Source organism: Marmota monax, unplaced genomic scaffold (genome assembly GCF_021218885.2).
Source record: "Marmota monax isolate L192 unplaced genomic scaffold, Marmota_monax_Labrador192_F-V1.1 WCK01_AAM20220418_F8-fsc00064, whole genome shotgun sequence".
Lineage (NCBI taxonomy): Eukaryota > Metazoa > Chordata > Mammalia > Rodentia > Sciuridae > Marmota > Marmota monax.
In genome coordinates, this window is record NW_026694542.1 from 8,611,249 (window position 1) to 8,630,384 (window position 19,136).

Consider the following 19,136-nt stretch of genomic DNA (forward strand, 5'->3'; position numbering starts at 1 on the left):
CCAAATTGCAGTAGTTGGTTTGTTACCCTTTTGAGGTGGGTGTGTTTTGTTTGGGGCTTTTAATGTTTTTTCTTCCAGTCCAAAAATGGATCGGAAGGACTGAGAGGGCTGATTCCAGTCCCTAATGGGGGAAAATGTTTCATTGTAGGACACAAGAGGCTTAAGTATGGCAAAGCCTTTCATATCATGATTTATTTGTCATAAGCAAATAAAATGCGGTTAAGCTGTCTCCTTCTAGACAGACAGCTCTTTGGTTATTAAAGTTCCGAGAGAGAGGATTCCAAGAGGCCGGCCTCTTTCCCCCACATAAGAAGGTATCACTTTCCTCTGAGGTGTTTAAGGCTTTAATGAGTCTAATTTTTTGCACAGATGTTTCTGGGTGTTTGCAGGTTTTCAGAGTATTTTTATATTACAAAGGAGCTAGCTGGTGCCATAGCTCAAACTCTGACAAGCAAATAGATAATCAAGAAGACAAATGGCCTCTTTTGTGAAGCCCTGCTCCTGTATTAATTTTCATTTTCTTTCTCATAGAAAGTATCGAAAGTATGACTGGGGACCAAATAGCTTTCCGTCTCTTAGGTCCCAGTCACCCCTAGAATGGAGTGGGGGAAGGGGAAGGGGTGCAGGTGATCCTCAGAAAGCTCTGTCAGTCTTGAGCCACTTTTGTGCAGTACCGTCGATAAGTTCTAAGGTCTGGGTCTCGGTCTCCAATCTTATAGTCTCTGGTTCGAAGATGGTCCAGGGTACAGCCACTCTGCCTCCCAAAGGCTCAGGGCTATGCACCAAGAGTATATGCAGTTAAAAGTCATTTTTTTTTTGGTCCCATCTCCTTTCAGAAAATAATAATAATAATAAAAAACGCCAACCCCACCCATATGTTTTATTGTTATTTATTTTGCATTCCTTGCAGCTCGGGTAGTTGGAGAATGGGTAGGGCCGGGAAGGACAGGGCCGGTGTACCCAGTTTGGGAAAGGGAAAGGGCGGTGAATTGCTGGTTTAAATGCAGCCGGGAGATTTATAAAAAATCGCCCGGGACCTGGAGGAGTATGAGGGAGCCAGCTTTGTTTCGGTCCACCGCGGTGTGATGTTGTAGCCACAAGAGGATGGGGAGGCCCATAGTTGAGGGGGGAAATAGTTGTTAAAAAAGCCTACGCTCCCCCCAGGAATGTCTCTAAAGAACCAAATCAAAGCTTCTCCTTGGAAGGTATGAATAGAATTAAAAAAAAAAAAAAGATTTCTATGGAGCTTAAAGTTCACAGCCATTCTGTGTAGACAAGAGCTAAGAAAAATGTGAGAATTATACAGAAAACCATTAATCACTTCTTTTCTTTAAATACGTATCCTCTCTCCTTTGTTATTATTCAACAGCAAATCTCCGCAGACCGGCTGTTGGGGGAAAAAAGTGTTTAGCCATCTCTCCCGGATCTGCGAGGGGGAAAAATTTTGGAACCATAAAGTTGAAAACTTTTTTCTCTGTTTGGAAGAAGCCGTTCGGCATGAATGGGACCAGCGAAGCTCAGGCGAGAGGAGGCGAGAGTCGCAAAGGTAACAAAGCCCCGGCCTGGTCTGGCATATTTTGATCGTTTTATGAGCTCGTTTCACAAGCAAAAGAAGAAATATTCTCTCGCCTCCTTTTTCTTTTTCAACTATCTTCTGGGGATTTTTATGGTGGTCACTTTGGGCAGGTTTGCTGCCTTTTATGATGACTGATGCTTGCAGGGGTGGATGTGTGGTGTGTGCTGGACACCTGGAGAGTGTTTGCTGGCAGACACGTCAGGGCCCCTGAAAAACTACAGGGAAGGAGATTGTTTGAGGCGGCTCAGAAGTGCTTTTCTGGTTTCCGAAAAATGCAGGCAGACATGGGGAGGACTGCATGTGTGCCTGTGTGTCTAGCGAAGTGCACATGTGGCAGTCTATTCCTGGGATTCTGTCTATACTGGAGGCTTGTTGTTCTACATGCCTGTTTACCAGCGAAGATGTCACTGCTGCCTCCTGGAAAAATGGAATCCAGTTCTTGGATGGAATGTCCCAGCCCTGGGGCTAGTGTAGGTGGATGTGCTTGGTTTTCTTCTTGTGTCTAGTTTGGGATTTTAGACAAATCTGTGCTTTTCTCTGGAGTCAAAAATTGCTCAGTTCACAGGTGAGATGCACTGACAGAAATATTCCTCTTCTGCTCTGTTCCTCTGGTCTTCTTCCTGGAAGCTCAGTGTTCAATTTGATTTCCTTTTGCTCTTTCGGTTTGGGGGCTCTGTTCTCTCCTCTGGGACTCTGCTTCTCAGGCTGAGAGAATCAGTGGGCTTTGCATCAGACCTGAATGTTCTGGCCCTTTTTCCCTGAGGCCTCACTTAGGGTTTGGAGGCGGGAGGCTGGCAGGAGAGAGAGTTCATGGAGAGGCCACGTTTTCTAGGCGATTAGCTCAGTATTAGAACCACAAAATGACCTCGGAAGCCCCTTGACCTCTCTGAGACTGGATATTGTGTTGGCTCTTGCCTCCTGCCCAGGAGGGAAAGTCACACCTCCACAGAGAGTGGTACTTGAGCTGTCATATAACCCATCCTCTCCATTCCCCTCTAGCCCCAAAACCTTCTTTGCTACCTTGGAATTTCTGGATTATTTTTCTATTGCTGTCCATTAAAGAGAGAAGGAATAAAAATGTCATTCCAAGAGTGCAGTGGTGAGGATTAGGGTACCGGTCTATACACAGCCCCTTCCCTAAACTAGGATCCAACCTCCTTCTCATGTCCAGTTCATTCCTCCTTTCCAACTTCATTTGGAGGGAGCTGAGGGAAGAAACACAAAGGGATACAGTATGAGAGTTTGGACAGACTCAAACCCTGGTGCTCCAAAGGGCAGAGGAATAAGCCCTTGGGTAATAAGGAGAAAGAGAAGGCTCCCACCACACACATTGTTTTTACCCCCCCCCTCTGGTTGACATCCAAATCCACAACCTCTCAACCCATTTTCTGAAGTTGAGGTTCTTTTGCTTAGGAAGTTATATCTTTACTCATTTTTACCCTTTACCCCTAATTCTCAATGCCACTGCAGCTATGCAGGGTCCCTTTCCCACCCACTTTGACCACTTTCCAAGGCCAGCTTGCTATATTAACCAGAGTCTGCAGAAACTTAATTTTAAGAGGTGGTGGAAGTTTTGCTAATAGGTGAACCTGGAACATAGAGCCTTTCCAAATCTGTATTCTATTTGCTGTATCTTTGCTTTACTTTTAAAGTCATTCTCTTAGGGAGGGAGGGAGGGAGGAAGAAAAAGAGAGAGAGTAGAAGGGGGTACTTACTGAGCTTGATTCTGGCTGGGAAGAAGAAATGCTCTTTGGGTTAAGAAAGGAGAGAGAGAACCTTGCCGGGATGTGCTTGGGATGTTGGTTTCCATTTTGTAAATTATTTCTTGTAACTTGGGGGACTGTTGTCTCAGGCAAGAAATAACTAGAGTGGTTGATATTCTCTTCGTTGTGCCTGGGCAGCAAAAATGGAGAGACTGGAAGCCTCTGGAAGGAAAGGGTGAGAAGAAAGGCAAGATGGGTCACTCCTGGACTGAAAATATTTGGGGGCTCAGAGATTTATACTTATTACCCATAAGAGGAGATAACCAATTGTGGGCTCGCTATAGGCCTAAGTGACAAAGAAACCTTGGACTAGGACTTTACAAACTGCTCTCTACTCTGTGAGGGTTAGGGGTTCACCAAAATGAAAAGGCAGGGGAAAACCGTTGCTAAAGGGTTTCAGCCCCCAGGTCCAAACTGCAAAATTTCCCCTTTCCCTCATTCGGCCTTTTCAGAGCTGAGAGCAGCCTGGGTTCACTTTCTACAATTTTAGAGGCCACCCAGAGTGAGGTCTCCTAATCTTTTGACCTCTTTTCCCAGTTCCCTGGGACGCCCCCACTCCTTCTCCTACCTACTTGCCAGCCTGTGCAGAGGGTCAGCCCTGTCTTGCCAGAGCCCTCCGAGGTGGCCACAGCGCCAGTGGTGGGTCTCCCTGAGAAGCAGCTGCTGGGGAGGGGGTCTGGTTAAAAAACGGAGTTGGGAAGTTTCCCAGCGTGAGTTGAGCGCTGACGGATTTGTGATCAGCCATAAAACCGGCGCGTTCAGATTCGTAAATCAATCTCGCCTTTCTCACAGTCTAAACGTTCGCTTTATCGGCAGCAAGAAAGCGCTCAGCTCGCGCTCGGGCTCTTGTTTATTTGAACGTGGACATTCCCAGGATCTGAACAGAGTTTGGGCATTTTAATAGAACCTGCCCCGCCTGCCTTCGTGTCTGTGTTATTTTGCTGTTCTTTTTCTTGTCTTTAAAAATAATTTCTCAGTGTCTAAAAATGCTATCTTCCCATGCTCGGGCATATTTGTATTCTCTCTCTTCCCCCTCTCCCACCATATTTTTATTTTATTTTAGACTTTAGTGTTCGTCTTTGGGGAACCACTTTTATTGGGTTTGTAGTCCAGGCCTTTCAGGGAGTTGCCCTTGCAGGAATCAGGAGCAGGGCCAACCACGGGCCGAATTCAATACCAGTCTGTTTTGTATCTGGACAATCAAAGCTGACCACCCCCCTACAGAGTCTGGGCCCTGCTGGCGCCCCACCCCATGGGGTTGCTCAGGATTCCAGTGTCTTTCCAGAGCCCCCTCCCCCTGCCGCTACAGCTGGAACCTCTGATGCCAGCACAGTTTCTTTGGGGTTTATTACACCAACAAGGTCCTGTACTTTCTCCTACAAGGAGTTGCCTTTGGTTCAGACCCATCCAAACAAACCAGTGTAGGCCCCTCAGCCCCATGCTCCCCTACCCTAGAGCTTGTTCTTCCCATTCCCTGCCTGCCCTGCTGGCCCTGGTTGCCGTCCTGCAACCCCAGAGCTGCTGAAGCTAGATAAGGCTGGGAATGTGCAGTGCAGGGCTCCTTAGGAATGCCTTTTCTGCTTCCCTTCACACTCACACCCACCCTGTGCTCGGATTCTGGTTGTAGCTTGTGAAGTTTTGGGAGAATTTTGATTTTGTTTATATTTGAGACAAAAGAGTCTATATACCTCTTTCCCTAGGCCTAGGAGATGGATTTCTCCCAACCCCATGTTCAACCCTTTAACATTCACCTAAACCCCCACCAGGCCCCCCTTCATTTTTCAGTCTCCATTGTCTGCTGATTGGAAACACAGGGTACTAACACCTGGGAAATAGGGACCTGGGGCTGCCAGGAAACTTCAAAGCCTTCCTTCCCCCTCTTTCCTGTCTTGTTCAGATCTCCAGCTGTCTTCACTGTTGTGTTGGGGGGTACTGAGCCAGGGTTCAACATTATATATGGAGAGGCTTCTTGTCCACTTCTTTTGTGTAGAAACCTTAGTCCTGGGTCTTTGTCTCTAAAGCCTATTTTCAAATAGTGAGTAGAATTTGGTGCACCGTGGTAGCAACAACACAAGGGAAAACCATCCCCCTTGCGGTTATTCTCAACTCTGGAAGCTCCAGAGTCATCTCTTTACCTAGTCTCTTTCCTGCCCTTTCAAAGGTACCACAAAAGATCAAAAAGAGAATTAAAGCCAGGAGTCCCACTCTTGATACGTATGTAACAAGGACTTACAAAGTGTTTCTTTTTAAGCTGGTCCCTTTAGAAATCTTGTTGATTATTTAGGAAGAGGGGGAGCACATTTCACTTATAAATAGCTCTGGAAAGGGCAGAGTGAAGTTAGAGGGGAATCTTAATCCTAAAGGATACAGAAAGAAGAATTGGAAGCTGAAAAAAATAGGGGCTTGGAGAAGGGCTTTGTGCCCACCCCACCCCCACCCCTGGCGCCCCTGCAGACTATTTCTGTACCTCAACGAACTAAGCAGTAGCAGGAGAAGAAGGGAGAGAGGAGAGGTGGGCTGTGGGTAAGTGTAGGGGGGATGTAGAGAGCTGTAGATAGAGTAGGTATAGATGTGCGTGTGGGAGAGAAACCTCACTACTATTCCATTGGTGGGTTGGGGGGAACCGATTTTGCAGGAAAATTTCTCCTCCTGAAGGGGAAGGTCATAGTGGTCCTTTGAGCCTGAAATCGAAAGACCCCCTTCCCCCTCCTGGTCACGTGATTCATTAAATAATTAATGCCGAGGTTGCAGAATAGATATGTATTCGTCAGGAAAATCGCAGGATCGGTCTCCCTGTTTCTGACGTGCAATTCAACTGTCCTTTGAAAAACAAGCCTGTACCCCGAGAAAAAAAAAGAGAGGGTGAGAGAGAGGGAGAGAGAGAGAGAGAGAGAGAGAGAGTGAGAAAGAGAGAGAGAGAGAAAGGGAGGCAGCAATAAAACAGCCCCGCAGCCGGAGCCACACCGCGGGCTGGGGTATTGTAAGTAGAAGGGATTTCTCACTACCTACCGCGTCTTATATGTCCATGTAAATTTATTGTTTGTTATTAATGTTATTGTCGTAAAATGTGACAAATAGCCATCTTCATTTCCTGCCATTTCTCTTCACACGGTGCTCTGTGTGTTTATACCCATTGAGGCATTGCATAGAGATTTTAGGAATCTCTCTCTCTCTTTCTCTCTCTCTCTCCCTTTCCTCCAACCTTTTTCTTGATTTATAGCAATATGGGTGTCAGCTTCTCAGCCGGCATGCCAGCCGTTTGTGTGTGTGTGTGTGTGTGTGTGTGTGTGCGCGCGCGCGTGTGTGTGTTTGCGTGCGTCTGTGTGTATTTGTGAGCAAGTTGTGTTGTTTATGGCCATGTCTTCGATAAATCATTTCTCATGGAAAATGATGTGGAAGCTGGGCTGATTCTGGGGCCGGGAGAGAGTCGCTCTCGGAGGTACTTCCTCCCTCTCTGCTCTGCTCCCAGGAGTTGGTTATTTCAGACAATTTACAGTAATAGATCAGCAGTTAATATGAAAGCTCTATAGCTGGAGGTCTTAAATTACAGCATCTGTGATTATCAATTAAGGCAAGATTTGTATAAATTTGGTAAACCAGAAATGCCTCATTGGCATATAAACCCAGTCAAAGACCACCACCTAATATAAAAATTACATTTGTAAGCCTGATAGTGGCAACATTCCTGGAGCAAACAGAGCTCTATTTTTTTAGGCAGTTCCCCTTCAGGAGTTTGGCTTCTCCAACTCCGACCCTGGGTGAACAAGCCCAACTCTTAAACAGAAGTAGCCTGGGGGCAAAGTCGTGGAGGCTGAGAAAGAAATTACTGGAGTTGAAGGCAAAGATTTTTGAAATCGATGGGGACCCAATGGAAATCCTCTGCAACTGTAAGGGGATGGAAATGATTCAGCTACAGTATTAAAGCTGCATTTATGGGTCTGATATGTATTGGAGGTGCTGAGGCTGGAGAATAAGCTACTCAAATTGGAGGAGACAATGAAGGCAGGCAAAGGATGAAGGGCAGGGAGTGAAGCTGAAAGCTTGGCTCCCCACCCTCCTGGCTAACAAAACAAGGAAATGAATTCACACCCCAGGAACCTTCCTTCAACCTCCTGAAACAAAGAAAGTTTCCTCAGCAGTTAGACTGTGTGTGTGTGTGTGTGTGTGTGTGTGTGTGTTTGGGGCTGAAGTTCTCTTAAGTTTTTTTAGGAAAGAAATGTTCTAGGAATCAGGTAGTCCTGAAAAGTTGGAGCATGTTTGAGGACATGGGGTTTGTTTCTCTATCTAAACCCATTTCCAAAGAGCAAATGAGGTACAGATTGAGAAAGGGAAAACTAGTAACTTTCCCCTAGGATTTCATGGAGGTCACAGTCCTGCTCTATTAGGGAAGAGGCTGCTGGTCAATAGCAAAGTTAGAAGTGACTTCTGGGGACATCGTGTCTGTGCCCTAAAGTTGTGATGGATGGGGGGTAGAGGACCAGGGCCTTTGCCAAGACCCATCCAAGTTACTGGCTGTTCATCCCTGCCTGGAGCTAGGCCAGCTGACTTTATAGCTACTATTATCTGTGATATTTAACTCTGCCTACTAGTGTAAACCTTTGAGCAGGAAAAATTAAGAGTGTCATTATACCTAGGTGTTAATTATTCAGGGCATCAGCCTCCTAGAGTGGCAGCTTAGGCCCCAGTCCTTACAGTATGCAGGAACTCACTTCTAACTCTGCTCAAAGGTGGTGCTGAGCCCCAAAGTGGTTAACAGGAGATTTTCAGGTGGATGGTGGGTGAAGCCTCTTAATTTAGGAGTCTGGGTTGAAAAGGATTTGAGAAGAAGAATGAGAAGGCAAAGAGCCCAGGCTAGATGGATAGGGGCACTGCCTATCCTGGATTAAAATAATTGGGGAGAGTTTTGATTCAGGGGCAGCCTTGACAGTGCTAGAGGTTGTAAGATGGGAGGTGCTGGGTAAGGCATCTAAGAGACCTGGGAGTAGGGGCTCCAAGCCTTTTGGTCTCATTCTCCACTCACCATTGAATATTGGAGAATCTCCCATACACTCAGTGTGGGAGGCATTTCTACTCCCTCACCTGGGAAGTGTGGTGTGTGCATATGTACAAAAGTGAAGAGGGTATGTTACCCCCAAATAGTGTTTCAGAATTTAGGTCAAAACCTTGGAGTCTCTGAGAAAAGGGGAAATATCACCTCTTCCTTGGAAAGAAGGAGGGACATGAAGAAGGGAGGGAATAGAATTCCTTGTATTGGTTTCTGAATTCAGTCTGCTTTAGAAGATGGGGAACAAAAGGGGAGCTGGAGGAACAACTCTTTGGGCCAGGGTATAGCTAGGAGATTGTTGGGAGCCAGTGCTGGAGGCCCTTACGTGCATGATTCTAACTCCCCCTCCCCAACCCCTTTCCTACCTCCCCTCCTCTGCTACCTTTACCAGTGATGTGGAGGTCTCTCACCCTCCTCTCCACACAGTTTATCCTCTTTATTCTCTCAGCTCCCTTCAGGTCTTTGTCTCTTCTGGCCCTGGGGAAGGGAGGTGGCATTGATACCCTTCCCCCTCCTTTCCCCCAACTGGAACACAGACTTCCCCAGGAGACAAAGCAGGGAGACCATCCCTTGCCACCATTATCTTTCAGTCACTGATCTCTGCTAAATCCCGCTATGTGAGGCCTGATACCCTCCATCCAGGCACCTAGGCCTACCTCCCAAATCAGCAAGTTTGAAAGACTTTGTTGCTGTGTGTGTATGTTCATGCACTGGGTTTATTTAGCCATGAAGAACTCTGACTCTTGGCAGTTCTGCACCCCCACCCCTCTGCTTTTTTGTTGTTCAGGGAATGGTATAGAATGCCTTTGGTAGATGGGGCTGTAGGAAAGCTGCTGACCCCATCTTCTCCTCAGTCTCTGCTGGGGTCCTCTTTATCTGTACAATTGTTGTGACTATCCTTATTCATTTAAGAAGTCAGTCTGCTAAGGCTTTAATGACCAGAGGTGTTGGATGGGGGCGGGGGGGGGGCGAGGAGAGGGACCCAGAGAGAGAACAAGCAGCAGGCTCCCTTTCTGGGGTGGGAAGTCAAGGCTGAGCTCAAGGAGAGGGTGATAGGGGAGTGAAGACAAAGGGCATTCAGAGGGGAAGGGAGGCCATGCTGGAGAGGGACCCACAACTCTGATGGGCATAAGCACGCGCTCGGTACACACACACACAAACACACACACACAAACACACACACACATCCACATGCACACAGAGTTAAGTGAAAGAAGAGGAACAGAAAGGCAGCTGTTCGATGATTTGCCCCTTCTCTCTAGAATAAGATCCCACAGAGGAAAGGGACTCAAGGCAAGGAGAAGGAAAAAGGTAGCTTCATCTGATGAGTGAACCCAGAAGTGATTTCTGGAGACATTTGTGAGTCTTTCCTGAGGCTCAATTCAAATTCATTTAAGATGCAGAGAGAGGCGGTGTGAAAAGACAAAGGGGCTGTGAGGGACAGAGACAACAGAGAGGGTTAGAAAAAGGGGAGAGAACAGAAATGGAGGTGTAAACTCAGAGAAAGAGCCCAGTCCCTTCTGGGCGCAAAGGTACAGGGAAGCTCCTCCAGAATCCAAGTGCAATTTTTTTTTCCTCTTAGTACATATAGCTTTCTTTACAGGAAGCTGAGGAAAGTTGAGGCTATCTCAGAAGCAACTGTCTTTAGAATAGGCCTTAGTGGGTGCTAAATCAGCTGGGGTAGGAACTGAAGTGCTAGGGAATGACCAAGATGTTTTGGACACTTCAGTCTCCTCCTCCACCACCGGTAACTTTATCACTGGGACCTCCCAACACAAATGCCATCCTGGGGCGAGGATTGGGGTCAGTCTCTCACACCTGGAGAACTGTGGAACCCTTCCTTGTAGGCTTGGTCTCTTCTTTCTCTCTTTGGGGACCTGGGAAAAGGAGTTGCTCTTACTGCCGCCTAAGAACTTTCACCTACAATTCACATTTCCCCGCTCAAATCCCCAGATTAACAAACGGATGCTTCCTTTACTAATCTCCTTCCTCCCCGGTGTTTCAGGAAAGAGAAGGAAAAAGACAAAGTTCCTACCGGCTTAAGCAGCTTTAGAAAACTCGAGGGAAATGGAATATACAATCCTTTCTTGCTCTCCGATCCTTCCCATTACCTCCTCACCATTTCTCTGCACCCTCCGTCGAGGCCCCCACCCCCTCCTGCCCTGCCCCAACTGTCTGTCTTTCCCTCACTTCTCTGCTGGGTCGGACATATGGAACCCATTTTGCTGGTGACATTGAAGAGCCGCCGGTGCGCCCGCCTTCCGCCATGGCGCCCCCCGCGCCCCTGCGCTCGCCATGCCCCTGTCAGTTGCCGATCCTCTCGCCTGGCAACTTGGCGGGCTCTCATAGCTGGAGCCCAGCTCGGTGCCAGACTGGTCCAGGCTCCCGCAGCCTGACGCGGGCCCTGGTGGAGTATGATCTCAGGCTTCTGAAGAAAAGGGCGCCTAGTGGCCGCAGCCCGAGCGCAGGATCCTGCGGGCCCTGCGGCCACAGAGGCCAAACAAAGCCGGGGCGGGGGCGGGGCGGAGGTGGGGTAGGGGCACTCGCATCCGGGCCTCTCCCCCAGCTGGGCCGGACGCTCTCGGGGTTGCCAGGGCTGGAGTGACCAGGATGCGGTCGGCTAAGGCGGCGGAGCCCCAGCCAGGGCCGGGGGACTGGGGCCTGACCGTCGGCTCCCGCGCGCCCCCAGCGCCCGGCTGTCTGCCGATGCAGGCGCCCTAGCCGGAGATCACACAGGTAAGTGTGAGGTGCCCAGGCAGGAGCGTGTGGCCAGGCTGGGATGGAGAGAGAGGTGTTCACTTCCAGGACTCTCTGAAATCAGGCCGAGATCCGAATGGAAGACAAAGATGAGAGCAACTTACAAGGAGATGGAGGCTGAGAAGAGGTAGAGGGGGGCAGAGTGGAGCTAGTGTGGAGGAATGTGACCCTGTACTTGTGGCTGTGTGGACTGGATCAGGTTGGGATGGAGGAGCTCTCCTGTTCAGGAAAGGCATGGGAGATTCTAGAGGCATTGGGAGCTGTGGTTGTTGAGAGGGAAGGCTGGGCTCTATTCCCATGGTCCAGCTGCTACCATGGCCCAGCCCTTTAGCACCCAGGGGTTATTTGAAGCTGAAATTACAAGGCGTTGCGCTGATGCAAGGTGTTAAGCTGGGAAGGTAGGAGAGGGGGTGATTTATGACTTCAGAGAAGCTGTGTTTACTATCTGCCTGCTCTAGAAACTCAAAACCAAAAGGAGCAGAAGCGGGAGAATTCCTTCTTGGAGTGGGAGGCGATGCCAGGATGATACACTGGAATTTATTTTTCCAGATGCGGCAAGATAGGGGGAATGGTCCCTTTGTAGATTGAGGATGTGGTTTTGTGTGTTTGTGTATTGTAGGAGTGTATCTACACGTTGGGATGTGTATGTGTGCTTTAATGTTAGGGTTTGTTGGGTGCATTTAGAGACTACATTTGTGACTCAACACACTTCAGGAACCAGGAGGGAGCCTGGCTGTTCTCAGGTCCTGGTACTCTGGGAGGGGGTAGCTGTAGGCATAATTTGCTGCCTCTTTCCTTGTCCATGAGGTACTGCGCATTCCTGCCTGAGTTTTCTATCCTCCCAAAGCCACGTGTAGCAGAGCCCACTTGTCCTGGCCCCTGACCCCTGCTCCTCTCCTCTGCCTTTAGTAGGTGCTATCTGCCCACACAGAATGATCTTCCCTTTGGATCTGTGACTTTGCAGTGGGAGACTGAGGCCTTAGTGAACAAGATTGGGTGGGAGGGGGGAGGAAGAGGAGAAAAAGGCCTAGTGTGTTAAGGGAGATTGGGAGAGTGTTGATTTGAGGCTGGGCCCTGGCAGTTCCCGGTCCCACCGTTACTACCCCAATTCCCCCAAAGTCTATGCTTGGGAGGAGGGCAGAAATGAGGAACAAAATAAGGAAGCGATGCTGAATGGTGTGGGTGGGGAGAAAAGCATTTTGACCCCCAGATAGTTATTATAGTTATTTCTGCAGGCCAGCTAAAGGCTCCTGCATTTCTGTCCAGACGCCCGGCTTTGCCTGGAAATTGTTTTGCATTAAATTTTCTCAGCCGCAGAATTATCTTTCCTCGCCTCCAGCTAAACTTGCATTTTTCCACCAGACACTTGGGCCCCGCACCAATGAAATCTGAGAGGAAGCGGCTGGGCCCTAAGTGGCTGTAATTTAATTGATTTTATCATAAATCATCAACTTGATGAAGAACCCGAGGTTTCAGTGAAGTAAATTGATATTAATGGGGGTTTCTTGAAATGCAAACTCGCTGCATTGTTGGGGCATCTTGAGCTGGGGACGGTGGATTACAGTTTCCCAAGAGCTAAGAACTGGGACCAGTAGCCCAGCACATCTTTGGGGGTGGGGTAGAGAAAGCAAGCTGCAAGGGGCAGCTGCCCACAGACAAATTTCTGATAAAGCACAGCAGAGAACGGAAGGAACTTTGTTGGGAATGGGAGCAGACTCTGGCTCTGTGGACCCTGTGACCATCCTAGAAATGCTGGTCTCCAACTTGTGGGGGTGGGGTTGGAGAGGCTGGTAGGTGTGTGGACAGATGTGGGGGTCGGGTGAGAAGGCCAGGCTGGTACAATGGATGTATTGATGCCTGGTTAAAAATTGCCAGGTTGAAGGCTTCCTTCTCTAATATACAAATTAATTATTTACTGCTCACGTTGCTGTGTCCAGAAATAACACTTTTGATTTGGTAATGAGAATAGAAAACAACCCATCCCCTACTCAGAAGAGCAGTAAAAACCCACTGCATGAACCGAACCGCTGTAGGGGTGAGAGGACCAAGAGTGGCATTTGTACTCAGTAGTAGGGATGTAAGCATTTAAATCCCAAGAGAAATATCCTGAATTTGATCATGATGGTGCTGGTTATTATCTGAATTCAGTTTGTTACTGCTCATTGTCATTCATTTTTACATCATCACATAGAGAATCACTAACATTCTGTTCAAAGGGGACCTTAGAGATCATTTAACCCAACCCCTTCATTCCATATGCATACCTTGGCTTTACAGAAGGGGTCAATGAAGCTCTAGGAGTATTCTGTCTTCTATCACACAGCTAAGTTGGAATGCCTACAACTCGGAGCTATCCCAAGTGTGACTTTAGACAAATTTCTTCCCCACTCTGGGCCTCAGTTTCCCTATCTGTAGCAATGGCAGAGTTGGACTGGATACTCCCTGAGTTCTTTCCAGTTCTGATCTTGAATACCTCTATGTATCCATCCTTTGTGTGACAGTGCTCAGGAGCAAACTCCTTGTATGTCTTGGAGTTCTGGAAGCATCTGGGTATAGAAGTTACTGCATGTTTTTTCCATCATTCAGAGTCTTATATCCCAGAGCAGTGAGTGGTTACTCAGACTGACTCTAGTCCACTGAAATCTAGACTGCCCCTCCTCCTGAAGGTATCTTCATTTTCAACAGGAGTCAAGGCTAAGAGCAACGGTGATAGAAAGGAGTGGAGAAAGAGTCTAGCTAGCTGGGTTGTGCTGAGATTGACATTTGGAAAGGGTCTAATGAAGAAGGGGCTCAGCCTCACCAAATAGGGCCCTCTCCCTGCTAGGTACTAGGTGAAGGCTAGAGTATCTCCTATCTTACCAGAGCCTAGGGCCTGAACTGTGGTTTCGGAGTTTAGATTCTGTGACAGCAGGTGCACTCTCCACAGCTTTTCCCTTGACTTCTGGACCTCTGGACTTTCTCTTTGTAGGAGGGGGTGTATATGTAGGATGCTATAGCACTATTCTAGGTGTCCTTTCAGGGCAACCAGGACAGAAAGCCTGCAAGTGAAAGACCCCTACTCTATTTTTATTATTATTATTATTATTATTATTATTATTTGTGCTGAGAATTTAACCCAGGGCTTTGCACATACTAGGCAGTTACTCTACCACTGAGCTACAACCTCAGCCTTATTCTTATTCTTATTTTCCATTTCATTCTCCAACTTTGGCGGGGGGGGGGGCAAGATTTGAAAGAGTACTGTTTTCTCAGTTGCGTGGTTGTAAGAAGGGAAATTTCTTATGGGATCAGGGATATAAGGAAGCCAGCATGGGACAGGAGGATTTCAGGCTGTCTTGGGAAGTGTGATTTGGGACATAAATTCTGGGAGAGGAAGTGGGAAGAGAAGGAGATGAGCAACAATGTCATGTTTAGAAATTTATCTTTGGCCACATTATCCACTTTCCCAAAGCTTCACCCTAAACCCTTTTTTGAGAAAATAACAAAAGGGCCGGCAGGCCCAGACTCTGGTTCTGTCCCATCCTGACTTTGGAGTTTTATATTTGGAGGTCTTCCACTGATTGGTCATTAATCCAGTGAGTTATTGTCTGCTAAACAGAGGTCACTGGGAGAGAGACATCCAATCTGTCAGGAGAGAGTGTGCAGCCACTCCCAGGGTACGGGGCTCCTACTCCTCTCTTGCTTGCTTCTCCCTCCCTCTCCAGCACCCCACTCTCAGCTGTCCAAGATTCACAGTCTCTCCTCCTCTGCCCTCTTCAAAATCCCGCCCAGCTTTGTTTCTTCACTCCCGAGGGGTGGGGTTTGCCAGGCCTGGACAGAGCTTCTAGATGAGGCGGGATCCCTGATTCAGAATGGGATCTTTCACCACCAAAGAGACAGCCTGCTCCTATGTCACTCTGGCAGTGCCTTCCCCCCCATTAACATGTTCAGGCGTCCTCTGTGGTCACTGAGTAGACCTGGCAGACCTTTGCACCATCCCGTTTCTTCCTGGATCCAACTTGCAGCCTTGGCCTGAGAGCAGCATACCCATATTTGGGGTAGGGTGGGGGGTACAGCTTGACTTTTTCTTCTCCGTGGAGGCCTTCCCCCATTACCGCCTTGGATGTGCGCTACTGCTGCGCAGCTCTCAGAGGCCTGGGTGGAGGTGCCAAATCTTCTTCGGATGCCCCTTTTTTCCTTCCCACTCTCATTTTAGGGAGCTGTTGATTGGGGAGACAAACACTATCCCCCTACCTTTACAATCCCCAGTGTTGAAATCTTTATTCAGATTTAAGAGAGAGAAATCACTAGGTGAGTATGTTAACTTTATACCACTCCACAATAGCCACAACGTTGGCCAGTGAAGTTGGAAGAGAATGTGGGACAGGAACCAGGATAGGGTCAGCAAGAAGCAAATCGCTAAATGCCTTCCAAGGTCCAGCTTCAGAGAGCTGGGAGGCTGGGGGATGGACCTGAGGAGTTTTCTGCTGTTGAGCTAGGGGCAGAATCATTGGCCGCTCCAAGGATAAAACCAGAAACTAGTTTTAAAGAAGCCAGCCCCCCACCCCTTATTGAGAAAATTTTCGTTAGCTTTTTGATGGATTTTTTTGTGGGGGGGGGGGCGGATAAGGGAAAAAGGCATGATCCCATCCAGGTTCATAAGGATTGGCAGCCAGCAATTGCTCACAGGGGTTCATAGAGCTGCCTGTCTCCCAATACTGGGTACTGAGTGGCCCATGAGTGCCAGAGCCAGCGCTCTAAGCTCTGTGGAGAGGAAAGCATGTCTATGATGGTGGACACATTTCCTAATCTTTACATTAATTATTTTGTGCCTTTATTAGTTTATATTATTCTTTCTCTCAAATTCTCTTTTCCAATCTCTCTCTTTCTACCCCCCCCCACTTTCTCTCTCTCTCACACACACACAGATACCAAGTTTCCCTCCCTGAATCCAAAAAGAAATAATTCTCCTTTTCTCTATTTTGCCCTAATCTCTCCTCCCTCCCCCTCTTTTCCCAGACCCCACTGTCTTTCCTCAGATCTCGAGTTTCCCTACCCCAATTTCCCTCCCCAAGCTCCTCATTACTACCTTTGTCCCTAACCTGCAGTCACACTTCCAACGAAATGGGTACCCTGAGGGCTGTGTGTTCCCTCCTCTATCCACCCTCCAACTTCCGAGCCCCAATCAGAGGCAACTGAACTGCTGGTTGGAAACCTCAGAGAAAGAAAGAAAAAAGGCAAGAAAGAAACCAGACTGGGATCTCATTGCCTCCCAAGCATTCCAAATGGGTGCTATTCTGCAGAATTGATTTAGAAGCCCTTGCTCCAGCTCCTACCGCATTTAGGGGTGTCTGTCCTCTGAAAGTTTCCCCGGGTTTGTTTCTTGTTCCCCAGTCCTCCTTTTCACTCCCATCCTAGGATGTCCCATTGCCAGAGGGACCACAAAGGGTTGAGGAGGCTGGAAAGGGAAGGGTTCCTACTGTTGCAGTTTCCACCCTCAGAGCAACTCCAGGCCCTACTGCTTGCTCTTCACCAAGCCCCATCTCCTCTCCTTGGCCGCAGCTGGCTGGGTGCCTTCCAGGCTCTCTTGTTATTCCTTGAGGCAAAACTGTGCCGTCTGGAGAACAATCAGGAGCACAAGTCCACAGTGATTTTTTTTAGCCAGTGGTAATACCTGTTAGAAGAGCTGAAAGATCTGAAGTACATTCTTTTTTTTGGGGGGGGGGAGCAAGAGAAAAGATCCCAGAGTACTTGTTCCCTTACTCCTTGGCCTGAGTCCCTGACCCACCAGGGCCCAAAGTTACTTGCTGTCTAACTGTGCTGATTTCCAGTCAAGATTTGTAGATCTAAGAGCAGTTTCTTGCAGCCACATACTCAGATAGCCCTAATAGGTCTCCTTAGAGGCATCCTGGCTTGAACCCCAGTACTTCATCAGGCTTGGGCATTTTCTCCATATGAACACAGAAAATGGCTCCCACCCTCAATTTTACCCTAACTCCCAGTTGCCAATGCTCTAGAAAGCCGCCAGCTCTCTAGGAAGGCTATAGGATCCTCAGGACAAAACAGTGAGGGCTCTGAAAGTGACTCTGTTGCTGGAGAGTAGGGAGGCCCACAGGTTCTCGCTGTTCCACAGGGCCCTAGGAAACTAGCTGCTCCATCCCACCTGGCCTGACTTGGAGGGCCTGAAAAAGAGTGGGGACCAGAGTCTAGGGACCACCCCTTTCTCATCCATAAAGCAGAACTTGTGAGTGTGGAGTAAGAGGGTATGAGGGAAGCATTGGCAGAGTCAGATATAGCTACCTCTCCTGGAGGGGAGACAATAGCTGGAAGTCATCTCTCACCTTTGTTTTTCCCAGTCTCATCGCCTGTCCTGGTGCATCCAGATGAGAGAAGGCAAAAGAAAAGTATTTAACCAGGAAATCACAGGAGGGTGGCAGGCTCTGTCTACACGAAGTTGAGAGAACCCGCTTCCGAGGCTGCCTTTGTAGAAGAGACTGCCTGCCCTCTATTTTATCCCCGAACCCCCGAGTCAGCAGTTAAAGAGAGTTGCAAACACTCCTGCTTGGGGAAATGTCCTAGTGCTTTCAGTCTTTTTCCTTGGCTGAGAATGGTTCATCCCCACCCCCGCCTCAAATCTGCAGACACCTACATTTTTGGCTCCTGTCTTCCTCCTACAGGCCTCCCCCCTTGCCTTTTCCTGGCCTGTTCAAACACGCCCTAAGAAAACTTTAGCTTTTGTAGCCTTCCTCACTTGTGCCAAGAGTCGTAAATCTTGCACAGCTGAGAGAGGAGAGAAACAAACAGGTTTGCTCAGAATAATAACAAAAACCATCTTCCATCTCTTCTGCATGCACATTTAAAATGAAGCCCTGCTAGTTTTCATATTCTCAGAAGTACAAATGTCCTTATCACCTCTTAGCTCTTCTGCCTCTCTGGAGGTGAGAATACTAACAGAAACTTCTCTGTGAAGTTCTTACAGCCCCTCTACTGCCAGCGGCACTGTCTGGAGTTCAAACTAAACTTCAGGGTCCTTCTTTTGTCACTCTCTCCTCAAACCCACACCCCCTGCAAGATGTTCTGGGTTTTTAAAATTGTCACTCACCGCTTATTGTCTGTTCTAAAAAAAAAAAAAGGAGTGGGGAGGGGTAATTTTTAAAAAGAAGGTCTGGCTTTACCCCCTCCCCTGTTAGAGACTGGGCCTAGAAATTTGAGGGGAAAGGAATAGAGAGGTTGTGGAAGGGAGAAGCGAAAAGTGGGAGACTAAGGAGGGAGTCAGAGGGAGAGAGGGCAGGAGACCTAGCCTCAGTCCAGGAGAAGTAAAACTACTTAAAAAAAAAAAAAAGTCCTGGTGTTCCAACTGTGAATGAGTATGGAGGGGCACCCAGCACCCTCAGGCCAGGCCAGTCTTTCACTAAGCCTCCAGAGGCCACTTCTCAAATTAGCATAATGGTTCACTCTTGGGGTTTGGGGGGTAGCTTTGAACTCCACCAGCTCTCCTTCATCTCTTCTTCCTCTCCCCTTCTCAATTTAAAAATCTACCTATTCTTAAAAAAACAAGAACAAAACACTTCTACCTTCTTTCCTTCTCACTCTTTTTTTGGGGGGGGTATTTAAAATTCCCCCCTCCCCCATCACCTTCTCTCCTTATCAGGCATCTAAGCTTGCTAAAGGGGGAGAGGTGGGGGTGTGTGTGAGCTTGTGTGTGAGTGAGAGAGTGTGTGTGTGTCTGTGTGGTTTTTTTTCCCTGTGCAAAAGCAGAGGCCATTGTTACCGAGAGTAGGGCGTACCAGTCTTATAGGGCAACCACACTGTGGCGGCTTGGCCGTGCCGGAGCCTGGAGCTGGATTCTCGGCGAGGCGAGCCGCCCGGGCACCTTTCGGTCTTCTATTTTTTTCCCCCGCTCCCCCACCCCCTCCCTCCTGCGCACCCCCGCTCCTAAGCCGAGTGAATTGAAGCGGACGCCGCGCGGCTCCTCTGGCCGGTCTGCCCCTCGGGCTCCCCAGCCGGGTGGCTTTGG

The 19,136-nt window shown here is 48.4% G+C and overlaps 1 protein-coding gene and 1 long non-coding RNA gene across 4 annotated transcripts in view; one reads left to right on the forward strand and one right to left on the reverse strand.

The window, feature by feature from the left end:
- Nucleotides 1–19,136, forward strand: part of Hoxb3 (homeobox B3) — a 54,988-nt gene that overhangs the window by 28,979 nt on the left and 6,873 nt on the right. For 2 of the 3 annotated variants that reach the window (XM_046420304.2, XM_046420303.2), the window contains exon 2: nt 1,370–1,546. The gene's annotated coding sequence lies outside the window, so the exon portion shown is untranslated. Of the gene's footprint in view, nt 1–1,369; nt 1,547–10,949; nt 11,120–19,136 lie in introns of those variants that run through there. The other variant, XM_046420308.2, reaches the window with a different exon arrangement.
- LOC131423258 (uncharacterized) lies at nt 826–18,993 on the reverse strand. Its single transcript, XR_009224574.1, has 3 exons — nt 17,461–18,993; nt 3,292–3,501; nt 826–2,781 (listed from the first exon to the last, which is right to left on the reverse strand). It is a non-coding gene; the product is annotated as an uncharacterized LOC131423258 (long non-coding RNA).